Below are 15,767 nucleotides of genomic sequence, written 5' to 3'. Positions count from 1 at the left end.
ATAAACCTATTTTACCGAAGCGAAAAAAGAAAAGAGTATAAAATACCAAAAAAATCAATTGTATATTTCAACCTAAAAGGTAAATTGAAATGCATATATTGTAATAACTATTTATATGCCGTGGCTAAAAAATAAAGAATTTAACGAGCGATGATCTCTCCGAGGTCATCTGATATCAGCTTTGATTGCAAGTTCCAGGTTGCATAATAACACATCTGTAGTACATTTGCTGAACGACCGCAGAAGTTATTCAACTTTATCTTGCCTTTCTACTATACTAATATAGGTGAATCGATAACACGAAGCGATGGACTCATATTTTTACTTTAAACTTTAAAGTTCCTGGTATCCTGCTTATCTTGTGAGTAAACAGTTATATTGAAATTTCTGTTTACATCACGTCCTCATTGGGGTCCGCGTTTACATGTAAATCGTGTTGATTTCTTTCAAAACAATGTCTACGATTGGATTTGAAAACAACTGCATTGTATTCGTTTAAGCTCAATGTTGAATTGCAGGATGAAAACAATATTCATACAGTATAGGAAAGTATAAAATTTATTTATACTTTCTACGATCCAAAAGGAAAGTTCTCTCTATTTCTATAGCTCGTCAAAAAAATTATATATTAACCTACACTGTACTACTATTGTTTATGAGACGAACTACTTGACGTCTTGATAAAAAGAAAGCGATCAAATTTATATATGAAAATGTATTAAGTATGTCCAACTTTCCAGACTTTGTAGTGTCTACATGTATTTCAAATGTGTCTTTTTTAAAAAAACAAGATAAAAACACCTGTTATTTTGTAAAAAAGAAAATGGCAGTTTTAGTCAAGTATGCCATAGATTATATTTATAATTTCACCTTGGCTGTATTTTATCAACATGAGTGCACTAAAGTGTCTATATGTTGTATACCCTGCGATTTCACACTGATTGCATAACATAGAAATGATATAATCTATAAAAATATTGGAGATTGCTTACTCCTCCAGGTGCAGTTTGAGCCAACCTGGTTTAAATGAACAAAAAGGTTTGATTTAAAAAACAAAAATCACTGGCGAAATCAGATTACTGTTCTTATCCATTCTTAAGGATCATTCATTGAATTCTTAAATTTTTTAAATCAAACTTATAGGAGCGACAATAGCCAACTTTGCAAAAAATAAGTTTACCATCAATACCGTTTAAAAAAAAAACAAAAAAAAACAACAACTGTAAAATGTGATATCAACATTTATTTAGCCCATAAGTTAGTCTTAATTTTTATATTATTTTTAGTAACACTAAATTTCCAACCAGAAATAGTACGCATAAACCAGAATATAAACGTTACGTGCACAGCTCATGGCATAGACAATATTAATACCAAACTGACGAGACAGTGGTCCAAAGGACCAGATCTGATCTGTTACAATGGTCATCCTATTGATTCCTCTAAGTACACAGAGACATTACCATATGGGAACAAATTTATACTGCATATTAGAAATGTAACCGAGTCGGATGTAAACTGCAAGTACCAATGCCGGTACGGGTTTGAATCACAGGCAAAAAGCATACAATCGACCCAGGAGAACTTCGAATGTAAGTAAATATAATTTTATATCGTATCGTAGATCGTATTGAAACAAGTAACGGTATATACATATATATATATAAAAAGTGGTGTTGAATGAATATCAATAAGAGAACAAACGATAATTTATCAGAGCAACCAAAATCGACATGGAGAAGTAATCATTCGATTGTAATATAATTTAAAATATTTCATCTCAACTAAAAAACCACATGTCATCTAGAGAATGTAAAAAAAACATCACTTTTCAATTTAGTTGTTCCTGAATGACAATCGTACATTCCCTTAATTGAAACCACATTGTAATGCATTGAAAACAGGGCCAATTAGCTAATAAACACCAGCAGAATGTTAATCAAATTTAAAAAAAAATCACACAGCAGGTAGAATACTGCACTGCAGAAAACCCAAAATCAATTCGAATGTTGAAAATGCAACCAAATTAAACATTATCCGACAATTTTGATACTAGTATATGATGATTGTAGATCCTCCAGCAAATGAGGTGAGGGCTATTATATATACAAACGAAACTGATCGAAGTTTAACAGTCAATCTTCACTTTAAGAAAGTATTCCCATTGCCAAGCTGTACAGCTTTAATTGGGGTAAGTAAATAAGCATACGCAGGTTTATTGAGATGGGTCTCTCATTTCCGTTCGAATGTTTAAAAGTACCTGCTCGACGAAATCCAGATCAAACAAAATATAATGACAGCTTTGTAAACTGGTGGAAAGATTTGAAGCGTAGGGTATCTGTTGTGCGACTTCCTCTGCTTATATTTGAAAATGGATATTTCAGATGGATCAGGTGACTTTGTTTTGAGTTTACTGAGTTGAGTATTTTATACCGTATACCGTTTAATTTGGATATATATTATCACTGCCGATTGGCGATATGACACCTGCTATTGGAACTTACAAACGTACCGAAATCCGATTACAGACTTTTGAGTGACAAACCATTTTTAACATTGAAATTTTATGTGTGAATTTACCTGATCTATAACACGAAAAAGGGGTTTTCTTGAAACGAAAAGCATTGCATATAGTTTTACGGCGAGTAGCAAGAATAATCCCATCCTCATATTGTGACTTTGTTGGGGAAATTAATGAAAAAGGCTTCCTGATAGAAATGCTTTACTTTCATACCATATAAAAAGGAAGATGTGCCAATGAAACAACTCTCCACAAGAGACCAAATGACACAAAAATTAATAGCTTTAGGTCACCATATGGCCTTCAACAATGAGCAAAGCCCATACCGCATAGTCAGCTTTAAAAGGCCAAAATTCATACCAGACTGATTGTGAGAAATTAGATATTGTGAAGGTTCTTTAAATCGTGGGTATCAATTTTCGTGGTTTGTAAAAATTACGTTAGTTCGTAGGGTATTGAATTCGTGGATTTCCTAAGAGCATCTGAATTTTGAATAGAAATTTCACATTTCATGGAGAATTTGAATTCGTGGTTTAATCGAACCACGAAACCATGAAAATCGGTACCCCACAAATAAAAGTACTTTCACTGTATTCCTATGTTTTTGTCATAAGCAAATGAAATAAAATGATTGGTGCATTTGATATTATGGTAGTCATGGGTTGCAAATTCTGTTCTGTACATTGGCCTTCCCCAGCAAAGGTTTCTTTGCTTTTGAGTATATAATCATAGTTAAGAATAAATCTGAAATAATTCGTAATATTGCACAGTTATAGGGTTAAAAAATAAACATAATATGATGACTGATACCTTGAAATAGGCTCTAAAGATGTTAAACTTTATTCTATTATTTTCTGCGGTGTTCATGTTGGCATTTTGAAGGACAGCAGGATGATTAAGTTGTGAAGCACGTTTTACATTTTCTTGCATTTATAAATATTTTTTATTAAAGTCTTTAATGTAAAATATATCAAAAACAGGCATTCAAAACATTTGATTAGAAAATTACATCAGCATACTGTCACACTATCGATATGTTGTTAGAAATATCGGCTAAATCACATAATTGTTTAATTGAAAGTTAAATGACCATTTTACACTTTTGCTAACGGTGAAGTTTAACTTTATTAGTATTGACACATATGAAATCGAGTACAACTTAGTATGCGGGATACCATTTTTCTGCCGCTGATTTTAGCTACATTGTAGCTATAAAACCAAGTTTAATCCACCATTTTCTACAAAAGAAAATGCTTGTACCAAGTCAGGAATATGACAGTTGTTTTTCATTTGTTCGATGTGTTTGAGCTTTTGATTTTGCTCTGATACAAGTATATGGAACTCTCCCTCTTGAATTTTTTTGGAGTTCGGTTTATTTGTTAATTTCCTTAATTTCCAACTTTTAGTGGTTTATTTTAACTTGAACAGTTTTGTAGTTAGCATTTTCTATCCAGCAACATTCAACATTACTCTTCAGAATATTGAAATCACATTCACGAATAAGTCATTTTTTTAGATTATCATTGCCCATGTACAAAGTACTGATGGTTACGTAGACTTCGCATGATAAGTCAATTATGCATATGTTGCTTACATGTTAATGTAAAATGTTAGGAACCATTTTAGAGAACCTGATATAATTCATTTTATTATTCCCTACCGCCGATACTTTTGGCGTTATCTCTCATTTTAATGTCTTGTCTTAGATTGTACTTTGATTTTTAGTTTGCATTTTTGTCTTTGGTATTTCCTATTGTTGGTCTTTTCTAGCTAGCCTTTGACAAAAATGTAAAATCTTATCAATTAAAAAAATAGTGTTCGTATGCATATACATATAGACAAGGTGATATGAGTAAAAGTAGAATAACAAAAATACAGAGCTCCGAGGAAAATTTAAAACGGAAAGTTCGTAATCAAATGGCAACATTAAAAGCTCAGGCACTGACTTTCAATTGGTACAGGCATTTTCTTATGTAGAAAATGATGGAAAAAACCGAGTTTTAAAGCTAGCTAAATAACTTACGTTTATGACAGTCGCATAAAATGTTTCAGAAACACAAGCCTTACAATCATATCATAAAGGTCATGAATACATATAGTAAGAATTTAAATAGGAGCTTAGATCATTATACATATTTTCAAAAGCAGTATATTGCTTCGGAAAGGCTAATTCTTTTTAATCCTACCAACATTGAATTTATCATGTTTATGTATATTTTGAAATTGGTATTTCTAATATTTCAGGGTTCAAGCTTTTATTTCAAAATAACATCATCTAAAAGCTTTGGAAACTATTATGAGGTAATTTTGAGCCATCAATCTTCAGAGAGACTAAAGTGCAACGAGAAGGTGATAGTAAAATGTAAATTAATACACGAGTACACCATTCCAACAGAGGATCTCCGGGTATGCTCTTTTAAAGGTATTTATACTAGTATGATGCTTATTATTTAGAAAATAAACGGTAGTATCATCATATTGACCATCTGATATATAAGAAACGTTTTTCCGACGAAATCAGTAACTAATTGTTGGAAATGAACTAACTATTGTTCTTAAAGCTCATAAAATACAAAATGTTGTAAAAGAAACATACCACATCTCCTTATTAGCTCACCTGGCCTAAAAGGCCAAGTGAGTATTTCTCATCACTTGGAGTCCGTCGTCTGTCGTTGTCCGTTAACTTTTACAAAAATCTTCTCCTCTAAAACTACTGGGCAAATTTAACCAAACTTGGCCACAATCATCATAAGGGTATCTAGTTTAAAAAATGTGTCAGATGACCCCACCTGCCAACCAACATGGCCAACATGGCTAAAAATAGAACATAGGGGTAAAATGCAGTTTTTGGCTTATATCTCTGAAACTAAAGCATTTAGAGCAAATCTGACATTGGGTAAAAATGTTCATCAGGTTTAGATCTATCTGTCCTGAAATTTTCAGACGAATCAGACAACTCGTTGTTGGGTTGCTGCCCCTGAATTGGTAATTTTAAGGACATTTTGCAGATTTGTGTTATTATCTTAAATATTATTATAGATAGAGATAAACTGTAAACAACAATAATGTTTAGCAAAGTACGATCTACAAATAAGTCAATATGACCAAAATTGTCAATTGATCCATTAAGGAGTAATTGCCCTTTATAGTCAATTTTTCGTAAATTTTTGTAATCTTTTACACAAATCTTCTCCACTTAATCTACTGGGCCAAATAGAATTAAACTAAGTCATAATTTTCAATAGGGTATCTTGATTGAAAAATGTATCCGATGACCCTGTCATTCAACCAACATGGCCGCCATGGCTAAAAATAGAACACAGGGGTATACTATAGAAGTCTAAGGGAAAATTGCAAAAAAACCAATTTCAAATGGTCACAACTTGAAAAATAATTTAAATAATGATAAGGGGTCTTCAGTTACTATTGTAAAACTACAATGGAATGACGTATTTAAAGTTTGACTGCTGGGCCAAATCAAACCAAACTTGGCCTCAATCATTATTAGGGTATCTAATACTATTTATTATGATTTTGACCTTATTTTACATGATTTCCAAAAACACAGTAGATACAGGTGAGCGACACAGGCTCTTGAGAGCCTCTAGTTTTTTTGATAGTTTCTTTCTTTAATCACTTTTTAATATGTTACGTAGAAAGCGTAGTAGGAATTTTTGGTTCATATTCAGGAATTGAACATATTTTTAAGTTATTGGCAATAAAAAACGATACGGTGCTCACATCATTCTTGATTTTTTCAGAAACGAATTACAGGAATATATGTGACCAGTGATACAAAATTATAGAAAATAATGATGCATATAAGTTGTTTTCGTTTTTGTAACATCAAATTATTTGTATTCTGTTTCGAAATGTCAAAATATCTTTTTTTAACTATTGCTACTATTCCTTTTTTCAGGAAAGTTCACTGCAATCCGGATCCTTTCAGTCAATTGTGCATAAGATGTAGTGTTTCTGTTAAGACCGCACTGGTGCTATATTAGGCTTGTTTTTTTTTTAAATCAAGCACTCACCAAAGTTAACAATTTTAATGCACATATACATTTGGTAAATGTTAAAGTTGCTTTTCACTAGATATCTCGTTTTACAAATAATGTATATAAACGCAAAGACATTGATGCTGTCTCTGAAAAGAAACTCTTCGTTTAATACAATTGTCATAAAAACAAACATAAAGATTTAAAAAACTAAAACAAAAAACTGGTCGATTATAGTAAAATGGCATCAAGTAACACAACAAATAACTATTACAGGACGAGTATAAGTAACAATATTAAATTGGAGGAATTTTACCTCAGTCATTCTTCATTAATGGGGTATCTCAGTATATTATGTTGCAAGTATATGTTGTCTTATATAAAAGATAGATGACACTAGTTAACCATGACAGTGATGTTCTTTTCAACAACAAGTAATACTGTATCATTGTCGGTTATCTGTATAATATAATCGTGAATTTACGAAAACGTCTTAAATGTAATGTTGAGATGTGTATTTTGTTTTAAATTCTTTAACGTTCTTAAAATTTCATCTGTTTTTAAATTGCAAGACGATGCATTGAATGGTACGGTTTTTATTATAAAGACGAAGTTTAAAATTTCATTCCTTCGACAAGATATTCATTGTGGACTATTATTCTAATTAGACATACATAAATGTTTCCGTCAACATATTGCATTCTCTTTGCAGAAACACTTTGATCATTCGGAGTAAATCACAAATGTTCATGATAATACGTATATAACAAATGTTATCGCAATTGGCTCATATTTCGATTGTGTGAATACTTAATGTGTACGAATTACATCAAAGCTTTATTAAACAATGGTCTCGATCTAGAAATCAAAGTAAATAATAGATAAATTAAATTTACCTTCTGTCATCAATTTTTCTAGGAAAATAATTATTCCACTGTTCCTAACATGCTAAACGAGTATGATGTTTGTGTTTTAACGAAATCTTATTTTATCATAATCCATTGTTGTGAATCGAGAACAAGAAGCTTTCTTTAGTAAAATATTATAATATTATTCCTAAAGCAGAAATGTCTCATTGCGTAAGTTGACAAATTAGCTAATCTTGCAAAGACAGTGTATTTTTTGTTTAGATCGACTGCTCATGATGATTGCTTTAGTTTCTGATGAAGATGAAATTGCACAATTAACAGTTCCAGTATACATGTTATGCTTTTTTTTTTCTTTCAGAAAGTTCATCCAAAGAATTAAAACCTATATTACTAGGTACATGCATTCCCATCGTTCTGCTGGTAATAGTTATTTTCGTTTTGATGATCTTGAAACAAACGAAAACATCACATGAAGATGGTAAGCATACTTCAATTCTGATATTGTCTAGAAATGCTTTCTGAAAATAGTGATTGATTATGACAATGTAAACTGTTACCTGGTGTCTTCATGCATAATAGGTGTTGCTGTTTGATTTTTTATGCGAAGGATTTGATACTAAAGAAATCCTTATAAATTTCCATTTGTATTTGAGTAACATATAATTCTCTTTTTGACCATCCTGTTTGACGTTGAGATAATATTTTCTTTTATTTAAAACAAATGTCGATCTAATGTTACATTTTCTTACGTAATGGTCACAACTAACTAGTCATATCTTTCATCAAAGTTTCATTTAGCTTTCTAATGCGCTAGTTGGAATAAGCATGAAAGTAAATTTCATTTGAACATGTGTATATGCTTAATCAATATCTAAATAAAGTATATATGAACTATAAAACACCAAACTGGAATCAATATATTATTAATTGTTTTTTTTTTTAAATAGAAAATTGAAAACAAAACCTGGAAAAAAATATGTTTTCTTTTATCATACTATTACAGACCACGACTGGGAGATTACAATTTGTCATCAACTGAGATTGTCCTGTTGTATAACAAAAAAAAGAGGAAGCAATTGGAATAGAAGCATGAGGTCTAGCACAACCAGCAACTCCCCCGATGAAAAAATTGATCAAACGGAAGAATGCCTCAATAGAGAAATATGCTTAAATAGTGAGAAAGGTAGGTTTTATTACGAAAACTGTTAATTGTTACGTGTTATTATTTTACGTTATATGGAGTTTGTTCAATGAATGTCACTATTACAGTTGTCAAAAATTTAGTTTTTGTCGAATTAGAGAAATGCGATGCTTTGGTGCAAAATTCACTAGATTGAGCATAGTAAAATATACAGGCAAGTTTAATATAAATATGTTTTGATATCAAAGTCAACGATATGATAGGTTTTAGTCAATGAGAAAGTAAACCAGTATTGAAAATGACAAAAAAAAGACATCTCATAATATTAACAGTACAAATTCTACTGCAGCAGACGCGCATTTTGACAAAAAAGTCTCTTCATTGATGCTGGAAGCTAAAATATATGAATGTCCAAAACTCTATAAAAGCGTTGATAAAGACAAAAAGGATCACGGTAAAAAAATCAGAATAATGCATTAGAGAGATAAAATATTTAATTTGAAATGATTTCGAAAATGCAATACAGCAAATTTAAATAAAACATCATCAGTATTGTCAAACCAGTACCCAAATAAGAATAAACGGCCGTATAGTTTTTTTAAACAATAACCAGATGTCTGACCAAGATGGTATTCGGAGTCTTAAACATGTGTGGCCGTTTCAGTATATGACGTAAAGCCTCCTATGAAATCTTATTTGCTTGTAAACATAATTATAACATTGTATATTTTTATAATTCTATGAGTTTGAAAAGAGTTTTCTTACTTTTTTGCTGTTGTTTTTATAGATGAAGCAAGCAAAAGTAATACGAAAAAAGAATTCACTGAAATTTTTCTAATGAGGACTTCCGAGTATCAACAGGAATCAGGAGATAACTCTGAATGGGGTTAAAGGATACAGTTTGATGGAAAATGAAATTTTATGTTAATTGTCCATAGTTGCCAAATGCTTTTTACAAAAACTTCTAAACGTTAAAAAAAAAATAAAAATCAGGGAAAACAAAATAAGAAAAAAACCTACGAATCAAGAAAAACAGTCAATACGATGGCCAAACAAAACAACGAAAATCCAAACGGTAAATAAAATACTTTACTGTGATACAACTATTCCATAACGATCAAACAACAACTTATAATTGCATCCGTAAAACTTGTATACGTATAACTTTAATTTCGCAATTAGGAGAGATTAGTGTAATTGACTTCAAATTTCACGATAAACACTTAACCCCCCCCCCCCCCCCCCCCAAAAAAAAAAAAAAACGTTTGTAGAATAAAGTATATTTTTTTATGTGCATGAATTGCTTCGACCGGATATGTCATATTAATATGTCTTTTTTGTGAAGGTTCATATTGACATGAAGTATCATTGTACATTTGTTATTCATGGAATTAAATGTAAAAAGGATAAATGAACTGCAAAAAATAGGATACTAATTAATTTTGTCTAGGTCAAGTTATGTCTATTTGTTCTTCCTTTTATGTTGAGTAGTCGACTAAGATTGTCAGTTTTCTCACCGATGGTTGGCGGTTCTCTCCGGGTACACTGGCTCCCTCAACCAATAACAAAATAATCGAATCAATCACCGTATTTTATAGGAGTAACACGAGAGATGTAGAATGGGGAGCCGGATCTGCCTAACCTTCCGAAACAATTGTGATCATCCCCGGTATTTGGTGGGATTCACGTGACTCAGACTTTAGTTTTCTATATTGTGTACTGTTGTTTGTCTTTTCGTCGTTTTTTCTGTTTTTGCAATGGCATTGTCGTTTGTTTACGACCCATGAGTTTGACCTTACCTTTAGCATCTTTAGTATTTTTAACCTCTTTCTTATTAATGAATATGACATATTCATTTTCTTTAATAAATATGTTTAATAAAATGTCATGTACGTTATGTTATTTTGTGTTGCTTTTTATATGTGTTTGATTGATTTTGTTTGTACGGTTTAATTTCTATTTGTGTTTCTAAATCTTCAATTACAAAATGCATTGTTTTTTTTAATTTTTATTTAAGAAGGGAGTAGTTTATTTTAAGTGTGTTTAAACATGTTTTGTGGTTTTCAAAAACTGGTTCTAGAAGTTCATGTACAGAAATCAGTTTTGGTGTTTAGTGATTGTTTTTTTTTATATCATCTTTCATATGTAATAAGACTAATATTTATATATTTATAACCTCGCAGAATATAATGTACTAATCAAGACTTCGTCTTGCTATAAATGGAATAGATCATAAAACTATATGGCGTATTTATAAATTACTGATCTTCTTTAAAATCGTTAATACATTTCTTCTACGTATCCATATCATTGTTTCATTTTTACTCTTTTCACTTTCTAGTTTAATTTTTACTTTAATGATATCATATATCTTGTGAACAAAATACAGTTAAGGCTGTACTCCATTGTGTTTTAAGATTTAGAGTAAGTCTCTTAGATATCATGGGAATTCATTGGATTTAGAAAACACGCCGATTATTTATTGACTTCTTCGAAAAATGAATAATATATGAAACTGTGCTATCTATTTACACTTTTGTATAGATGGTGAACCACTTAATCTATTTTAAATATCAGAAATTGATGCATATGTCGTTTTTTAAACAAAAAAGAAAGAAAAGCAAGAAGCGCTTAACGACTTGCAACCATATGTTGACATTTAATTAAACTAAACAAACTGTATCATATAGATAAAGATGGATGTGGTATGAGTGCCATTGTGAAAACTCTCCATCCAAGTCACAATTTTTGTAAAAAGTAAACCATTAAGTCACAATTTGCAAAAAGTAAACCATTATAGGTCAAAGTACTGCCTTCAACACGGAGCCTTGGCTCACACCGCACAGCAGGCTATAAAGGACCACAAAAATGAATAGTGTAAAACCTTTCAAACAGGAAACCCAACTCTATTCTATATAAAAAACGAGAAACACCTATGAACCAGATCAACAATTGACAACCACTGAACAACAGGTTCCTGACTTTGGACAGGTGCAAACAAATGCAATGTGTTTAAACGTGTTAACAGGCACCAACCTTCACGCTCACCTGAAACAGTGGTATAACACTTGGACATAGGAAGACACACTATAAAATATCAATTGAAATGGCTTAACTCGTTCAAAAAGAAATATCGACGAAACAAGTAAACATACACTAAACGAATAATTTTGATCTATGATACAATATGTAAAGAAATGTCAAAAAGACAACTATATCCTGGGGCAAAATAGCGTTAAATAAAATAAGGTAACTATCAATAAAATAATTTTGTTGTTAGGAGTACGGAAATATTTTTTACAAAATAATTTTGCTGTTCATAGTATGATAAATGAAGTGAAAATTTATCGTAATACTAAACACTTATCAAAGGTGGTACGTAGAAAATAGTGAGGCTAGATATAACACTACTATAAATTTTCACTTCTTCGTACTATGAACATCAAAATTATTTATTTTGTAAAAATATTTCCTTTCTCCATTTGAACTGTACACTGTACCTGTGTTTAAAGTAATTGCAAATGGCTGATATTTTTGTTCAAGCATATTGTTTTTCTTAAATTGTTTAACATTTCACAGCGGTATAACGAGTTACTTTAATTATTCTTCCCTTAGTTTATTTATTTTGTATTTACATTGTATCATAGATCAAATTTATTTGTTCAGTGTAAGCTCACTGGTGTTAATATGTCTTTTGATTGAGTTAAGCCATTTCAATTGATATTTTATAGTGTGTCTTTCTATGTTGTGATGTAACACTATTGTCTCAGATAAGGGTGAAGGTTTGGTACCATTAAAACGTTTAAACCCGCTGCAATTGTTTGCACCTGTCCTAAGTCAGGAATCTGATGTTCAGTAGTTGTCGTTTGTTGATGTGGTTCATAAGTGTTTCTCGTTTCTCGTTTTTTATATATATTAGACCGTTGGTTTTCCCGTTTGAATGGTTTTACACTAGTAATTTTTGGAGCCCTTTATAGCTTGCTGTTCGGTGTGAGCCAAGGCTCCGTGTTGAAGACCGTACTTTGACCTATAATGGTTTACTTTTATAAATTTTGACTTGGATGGAGAGTTGTCTCATTGGCACTCATACCACATCTTCTTATATCTAAACACTGAATAACAAAAATCTTTACAACTCGAAAGAACGATGTCCGATTTACTGTAGAACTGAAGGTTATGATCCTTTTGGACTAGATGGTTATATGTTATCAAAAATGATAAAAAAAACATTATTGGCATTGTTTAGATATAAGACGAAGATGTACATATATTACATCATTGTGCTAAAATTATTACTAATATCGCTCATCATTATTTATATTGTTTAAACTAAAGACGAAGATGTACATTGTAGATGCAAATTGTCATTACATCTACGGCAGTACTATTTTATGTTCAGCAGCAGGCATTTATGTAAATAACACATTCTTTTTATCAATTGCTGTTGTTTAACAATCACATCAAAAGGGAGGAGGTGATTCCAAGGCAAATCCACAATTGAAAGAAAAACACCTAACACCAGTGTCTAAAGAAAAAAAAAACGAAAAAACATGTTGTCTGCTCTATGGTCGGCTTGTTGTGTCTTTGACACATTCCCCATTTCCATTCTCAATTTTAATAATAGGATCGAGCTTTTGATGGCAAAGTGTGCAAAATACAGGTTTACTAATTTTGTATAGACTCTTCGAGCTGTTCGCTCAGAAATGTTATTGTTTTGTTTTTGACGTCTTTAATTTTGGTCTCATTCATACCGGACCATAGTTGAGTCTGACATCTTTTGAATATACATTTATATTGTTGTCATGTGGCTTTTAACATCACTTCTCAATAAAATTATCATCATAGCTTCAGTTAATGGTGAACCAAATTCAAGTTCCAGTTCTTCACACTGAGTCTCAATTAACATGATTAAGATCTTCATATGTATGTAATATTTTTGCTGTTTTACTTTGTAATACCAAATAGAAGACTTTATTTTGTTATCATTGTTATTATTATGATTATTATAATAGATACTTATAGGTTTTATACCGAGTGAGAATTGAATAGCGCTTGATATCAACTCGAGTTATTTAATTTTTATATAATATTATATACCTATATGAAGTTATTTTCTTTCAGAACTATAGGTCATGCTTTATAAGAATCAACCCGGACGATACCATGTTTCAAAGAAATATGCTTCAAGGCATAGAATAATGACCTGCGTGAGGTCATTATTTTCCTTGATAAAAATGCAAACTATAACATTTAATTCGTTTGATAGTTTGTTGTTGCCAATTATTGAATTTGTTTTTTAAAGTTCCATCTTTGATAGGTTTTACAAAATATTTTAACTTTAGAAACAGATTATGTAATGTTTTATCCATTTATCGCTACAATAAAGGGACATTATCATATATGCGAGATGAATTTAAATGTAAATCTTTTCAATACACCTTTAAAACAAGCCAGATTTAACACATTCGTGTGTAGGATATTGAAAATCGTATTGATTCACACTGAATAGGAAATCATACTGTGACCTACATATAAAGAATAAGATGTGGTGTGATTGAAAATGAGACAACTCTTCACAAGAAACCAAATAACACTGAAAAAAACAACAATAGGTAAACGTACGGCCTTCAACAATAAGCAAACCCCATACCACATAGTTAGTTATAAAAGGCATCGAAATGACAAGTGTAAAACAATTCAAACGAGAAAACTAACGGCCTAACTAATGTACAAAAAAAAAAAAATGAACGAAAAACAAATATGTAACAGAGCAACAAACGAAAACCACTGAATTACAGGCTCCTGACTTAGGACAGGCACATACATACATGTATTGATATTCGTTTTCGTGTTACATGTACATATATCACGATTTCTCTTCGTCCCAGTTCTTAACTTTTTACATCTATTTATACCTTTTACACTATCAAATGATCAACTGATAAACTATTCTGATATTCTATTGAATAACAGCCACGTAACTAACATTAGGGACGGGGAGTATATAATTAAATCCTGATTATCTGTTTTAAAAAAGAATATATTGCCATTAAAAAAAAAGGTAATTCTGAATATTTCATGCGTTTCAAACTGTTGATAATAGATAAAAAAAAAACAAAGCACCTCCTTCTGTATTCAAATATGTTAGTACAATAAATTACTTACAAATTGACTTGTATTTTTCATACACCATTATCGGATAGTAACAATTATTTGTGTCTTACTTCATGCAGTTACAGTTATATTTTTATTGTGTATATATATTGATTTCTAACGTTTATATCTAGATTAATTAGTGAGTTTTATTTCACATTCTAAATGAGCCGTAAGGCGTATTAAAACATGAACGCATTTGAAAGGAATATCCTACTTTAGTGTGGTCGGTAAAATAGGATGCTAATTTTGCAAATCTCTGCAGAAAATAATATTTTTTGACGGTATATAAGTCAGATAATGCATATTTTAAGGTTTTTCTTGTCGTAGAACACACATCGGTGTCAAGATTGCCCAAAGAAAGAGCTCCCTGTATAGTTTGTTCTCATGTTGTACTGTTACATTACTGTCCAATGGTATGGGGAGGGTTGGGCGCCGGTAACATGTTTAATATATGTGCCTGTCCCAAGTCAGTAGCCTGTAATTCAGTGAGTGCCGTTTGTTTCTGTGTTACATATTTGTATTTCGTTCATTATTTTGTACATAAAGTAGGCTGTTAGTTTTCTCGTTTGAATTGTTTCACATTTGTCATTTCGGGGCCTTTTATAGCTGACTATGCGGAATGGGCTTTGCTCATTGTTGAAGGCCGTACGGTGACCTATATGTGTCATTTGGTCTCTTGTGAAGGGTTGTGTTGTTGGAAATCATACCACATCTTCTTCTTTTAATATTATCTGTTATGCTGACAACTGTATGGGCTTGCCAAAAACAGTAAACAATGACAATGGTCTGAAAACCAATATACTAAATTGTTAATAGAAATGTAGCCATTAATAAACTCAGATTCATCGCCCCAATTTTATCATATTTTTATTGCGGAGATATTATCTGAAATCATCAAAATTTACCTAATTTTATAACAGCAAAAATCAATTAGACAATATCCGTATTTTCATGACAACAGGATTGGTGCTACTCATAGACTTACAGTCCACCAGCAGAGGTATCGACCTAGTAGAAGTAATGATGTTAGCGGTACCAATGTTACAGCACTAGATGCATGCATCAATTGAACGTATGTCATC

At 31.2% G+C, this 15,767-nt stretch overlaps 1 long non-coding RNA gene across 2 annotated transcripts; it reads left to right on the top strand.

The window, feature by feature from the left end:
- Positions 1 to 4,779: 4,779 nt before the first annotated feature.
- On the top strand, positions 4,780 to 9,518 carry LOC127736611 (uncharacterized). 2 transcript variants are annotated; one of them, XR_007999078.1, is made up of 4 exons: positions 4,780 to 4,943; positions 7,747 to 7,866; positions 8,392 to 8,571; positions 9,317 to 9,518. It is a non-coding gene; the product is annotated as an uncharacterized LOC127736611 (long non-coding RNA). The 2 variants fall into 2 exon arrangements; XR_007999077.1 differs by lacking the exon at positions 4,780 to 4,943 and having other exon boundaries at positions 6,387 to 7,866.
- The last annotated feature ends 6,249 nt before the right edge of the window (positions 9,519 to 15,767 follow it).

This window comes from Mytilus californianus, unplaced genomic scaffold (genome assembly GCF_021869535.1).
Source record: "Mytilus californianus isolate M0D057914Y unplaced genomic scaffold, xbMytCali1.0.p SCAF_34, whole genome shotgun sequence".
Classification (NCBI taxonomy): Eukaryota; Metazoa; Mollusca; class Bivalvia; order Mytilida; family Mytilidae; genus Mytilus; species Mytilus californianus.
This window is presented reverse-complemented; position numbering and strand designations above follow the sequence as displayed.